The sequence below is a fragment of the Gavialis gangeticus genome, unplaced genomic scaffold (assembly GCF_001723915.1).
Source record: "Gavialis gangeticus isolate Ggan-Ray unplaced genomic scaffold, GavGan_comp1, whole genome shotgun sequence".
Lineage (NCBI taxonomy): Eukaryota > Metazoa > Chordata > Crocodylia > Gavialidae > Gavialis > Gavialis gangeticus.
In genome coordinates this window covers 49238361-49243534 of record NW_017728998.1, presented here as the reverse complement: position 1 = coordinate 49243534, position 5174 = coordinate 49238361, and positions in this window count along the sequence as shown.

The window sequence follows — 5174 nt, the reverse complement described above, 5'->3', positions numbered from 1 at the left end:
CCTGCCTTGTTCTGTTCCTTGAATGTCTGTTGTTTTGAGATCCAGCAAGTGTAACAATTCCAAAGCTTACAGCCTCTCATCTGCTGGTTTCCAGTGTCCAGCTTCCCCATCCATAAACAGCTATCTGTCCAATAACTGGCCCTATATCTGGCAGGATTTTCCTTCCAAGTTCTTTTTTTGGCCTGTTTGTTGGATAGGCCTTACTCTGCCTGCTTGCTGTATGGCCATCTTTTCTACCTGATTGCTGGCAGCACCCTGTTGAAATCTTGGAAGCATGCTGTATTTAGAAATCATTTTGCTTTACAAAGTGCAAAATATGTTAACGCGGTCACATTTGCCTTCCCATTCTTAAGGGGGTTTGGCAGGCTACTTTTGTCACTATACCCAGCCTGTGTCCGCAGTGTCACTAATAAGCCTGGGTCCAACCTGTGTCCTCCTTATTCTGTTGTACCTGATCTATGATGGGATAAATGGAAGAGGAAAAAGCCCAACTAGATTCTGAACTCCTTTTTCATGTTTAATAATACCCTCTTCTACTGAAAGCAGGGCCGGACAATCTTCATCCAAGGGTGCTGAAGGAATTGGCCAGTGTCATTGCAGAACCACTGGCAAGGTTGTTTGAGCACTCATGGTGCTCAGGATGGGTCCCAGAGGACTGGAAAAGGGCCAGCGTGGCCCCTATTTTCAAGGGGAGAAAGGATGATCAATAGGCCAGTTAGCTTCAACTCTATCCTTGGGAAAACCTTTGAAAAAATTATTAAAGGTCACATTTGTGGGAGTCTAGTAGGAAAAATAATGCTTCAATGTTGTAGGCTCATGGTTGTCTTGAGTCCATCCCTAATGTTTGATGGTTGCCTTGGCCTTACCAGTCCCCTATCAGGCATTGGACATGTAAGAGAAAAACTAAAGAGCAACACAAAACATGCAACTTGGAACTCAGTTAAGTCTCTCAGCCTTGGTCTTGTAGCTTGCAGGCGGAGCCCTCCCACCACACTAGGTTTGATTCTAGAGGGCCGTGGAGTTTCTCCCCTCTCTACACAGGGCCGATCTGCCCTCAGAAAAAAAACAACTAGCTGCTACAGATCTGGGCTGGGTTTGCCTCTCCACAGTGCTGGAGCTTCAGCGTCAGCCCCTCTCCCAGCATCCCCTGTCAGGGCAGGTCACCCAGGTTGCTGGCCTCTCTTGGCCATGAACAATCGGGAGGTCCTGGATGCGAGAGCCCGGCTTTAGCCCACATCTTTCCCTTTAAGCCAGCTTGGTGCCAGTTTCTCTTGTCTCCAGCCCAGATGCTGGGACTCAACCCAAACATCCCTGCTAGCAAAACCAGAAGCAAAGAAAAGAAGAAAAAAAAAAAAGAAACAACCTTAGTTGGAGTGTGGCCATTTCCCCTGCCATTGGCTTGTTCTCTGGCATGGTCCCCTGCCACTTCTCTGCCGTGGGTTTGAAATCGGCATTTCCTGGCTTACTGGGGCTCCTCGGGCTCCCCTACCACTGCTCCGCCATGGGGCAGGTCCTGCCCATCTGCCACTCTCAGCGGGAGGCCAGAAATACCCGTGCAGCTGTCAGGCGGTCCAATCCAGGCTGAATAGCTGCTAATAAAGTGTGGCTCTCATTACATTTCCTCGTCTCCCGCCATTGCCGGCTCTGGCGAGGCAGGTAAGTTTCTTGCTCTGTGTTTAGACAGGACATTTTTCCTGTCTTCACAGTGTGTTTTAGTTGTCTTTGTGGGATGGTGTATGTCTTTTGAATATTCTCTTCATGAGAGAGGTAACATAGTCTGATAGATGCAATGATTTGGGAAGAATAAATGATTTCATGCCTTGATCAATTTAATTTTTAGCACTATGGGCCCAACCCAAAGCCCGCTTATATCATGGACAGCTCCTCGTTGTCTTCAGCAGGTTTTAGAACAGGCCTTGTGAATGTTTGCACTGAAGTCAGTTAAGCAAGTGCATAAGTTGCTGCAGGATTGTAATGCATTTTAAACTTGCCCACATGTTTTGTTTCCTGTTGGAGGTTGATAAAGGCAATTGTTTTGATTATAATAGGAGCTTAACAGTTTTTGCTTAAGAATGCTACTTTAAACTGAAGCTGAGTAGAAGTAGGTCTGGTTGGATTGCTTTATGTATCAGTTAAAGACAAAATGTCTGCATTTTTGTTGAAATGGAAGGCCAACTTGAGTAACAGAGAGCCTGAAAAATGACTGTATACATTGTATGTTGGAGTTTTCCAGTTTATTGTTTCACTGTGACTTCAGTACAAATCTGATTAATTAAAAGTAAGTTAGTTTTTTTTTTCTGCCAATCCTTCACACTTAAGTTTTGGGCCCAACCTTTAGGCCTCAGTCCTGCAAACATCCGAATACCTAGCTTTACTTGCACGACTAGAACCACTGAAATAAGAGGGACTGCTCAAAGGCCTCAACTTACTCCTGTCCCTGTTTGCAGAAAAGGGGTCTGGTATTTCACTTATCAGGACAAGGAGGAAAAATAAGGTTGTTATAGAGGCCTACTAGGAATCTGTCCATTATAATACTTTTTTTTTTTCTAAACAAGTACTTTAAATATTTCCTGGCCAGGCTACAAATGCAAGCTGAACAAGGACAGATTAACCAATGTATACCAGATGAAAAAGGATCCGCTGTATTGAGTACACTATAGTTGCTTTATCCCACAGCAAGTAGAAGCTAAACTACAACTCTTTACCACCTGCTTCATTCAGTGTACATCACTGTAGTTTAGCTTGGACAGATGAGACAGTTGCATGAGGTCAACTAACTCATGTTTATGAGTAGTAATCCCTCCCCCCACCTATTAAAGCATTTAACTGAGGCTTAACTGTTTATTTGCATATGTCCAAAGTGAAAACAAAGTCAAATACAGTTTTCTGCAGTAGAGCTATATAAAATCCTCCTCCCATCTTCTTTGCAGATAAAGATGCAACTTATTTTGGTAAAAGATTTCTGCTGGTCTATCTTTACGTCAGCTTCTGGAATGGAATAATAATGTATCTGACAAAACAGCCTTTTTTGCCAGTGGGTCAGTAAACACTAAGGCAGTGGTCACCAACCAGTTGATCGGGACTGACCAGTGGATCCCAGAGCCTCTTGAAGTTGATCCTGGGCTGCAGGGGCTGAGTGTGTGTGCACCACTACCTGAAACCCAGCAGGTCAGTCGGTGGGGGAGGGAAGGGGCAGAGGCCAGGGGCGGGGCATGTGCAGCAGGTCTCAGGGCACAAAGCCCAGCCTGCAGCTGCAGCCAGGGCGGGGTGGGGGACGGAGCTGCGAGTGGCTCATCCAGGGGGGTGCAGGGAGGGGGAGCACGCAGTCTGGGGACCAAGGGTGGGGATGTGCGTGCCCCTGGATCTGGATACGGGTTGGGGACGGCTGGTGCAGCCCCAGCCTGTTCTTGGCCGGGGCTGTGGCGGTGGCACTGGGAGTGGGGCAGGGGGGCTGTAGTCCCCCCAACCCCTGCTCCCAGCATCGCCACCAAGCGCAATGCAGGCCAGGCCAGGCCTGGCAGGAAGAGCCCAGTGGTGAGGAAGGAGTTGCCTTTGCCTGTATGCCAGTAGGGAGACATAGGTTAAAAATTGCCAAGTCCATTTACATGTCCATCATTGCATGTGTACTTGGGACCATCCAGTACACCATTGCATGTATACTCGTGCATTTGTACACTGGACCCTCAGCCCTACATCAGCTTTTCTAAGTATTGGAGCTTTAATTCCTATTAAAAGCTATAAGAGGAAAAAAAAACATCTCTGCACAAACTCAGTGCAGCCACTAAATTGGCATTACTTCTCTCTACACGTTGTCCAGTCCCTGCTTGGCTTATCTTACTGTGCGGTGCTAGTGTGTCTCCCAGACACTAAGAGTCAGAGTGACCAGCATTCAGTAAATGTCTAATGAATTTAAATGGAGGTAAATAGTTAGCCCTGTTAGTCATAAGCTGTTGTAGGCAACAGCCTACTTCATCAGAACTTAAGCTTTTGTTAGGTGGTCCTCATTTAGATGGAAGGCTTCCATTATATTATATCCCTGCTTCCTACTCTCATTGTGCCTGATCCACTCCCTTTGAAGTCAACAGGGGCAGGATCAAGCCAATTGTGAGCTCTTTGGGGTTTTTTTATAGGCTAATGAATGATTCTATCCCGAATGCACTACAGGAAAGTACTAAGCCCTTGGCTGTGGTAAGATGATCTTTCCAAATTGCCCAAGGTAGGAAGCTCTTTTTAAAAACAAGTCTTGTATATTTTAAAGTAATTCTTATCTAAGCAGGCAGTAGCCTCCAGCATTGGGACTTTCCCTTTAGTGTTACATCAGTGCTTGTAGAAGCTAAAAGCGTACAGCAGCAGCTCTTAAACAAGCTCCAGTCCAACATGGAACTAGAGCTTCTGAGACTACCTAGATAAGGAAGGAAATACAGACTAGAAGAGGTGGCCTTTCCTTTCCATTATCACTAACAGCCTTTGTAGTCTCTCTGACTAAGGAAGCAGAGAAACTCAGCTGGCCTCTTCAGGTAACAGGGTAAAGGGGTCATTTGAAAACAAGATGAGATGCTCTTTTCCGAGGTTTAAGCTTGATGTTAACAATGTTGGCTAGGGACAGACATTCAAAAAGCCTGAGCTTGAATTGATTCAATCTTTGCAGGTTAGTTTAACCTGGCTAGGCTGAACTGGTTTGTAACTGCACAGACATCCCAGAAATGCAGGTGCGTGCCTACAGTGGCTGAGGCAAGAACAGGAGCAGGCAATTATTTTGGGCAGAGGGTTGCTTACTGAGTTTTGGAAAGCCATCGAAGGCCACGTGGGTAGCCCCACCCCCTGACAGGTGCCCCACCCCCTAGTTGCCATCTTGGGATGAGAAGCCCTGCCCCCTAGCCCCTTTGCAACCAGAAGTCCCTCCCCTTGCCCCCTGGAATTAATCCTTTCAGCAAGGAGTTTTGCCATCTCTGAAACAGAAAAATACCAAATTATATTCTAAAAATCAAACATGTACTACAACATTCATAATTTCATTTCAAAGAATATTTTGTCCTGATTTACATGTGTTGTGTAGTGTACACAGAGGTGATAGTACAATAGCTTAAAATAAACTCTTACTCTTGTATATTGTAGGAGGGTGTGGGGGGGAAAAAAGCAATTTATGCTGTTTGTGGGAGTGAGGGAGGGGATGC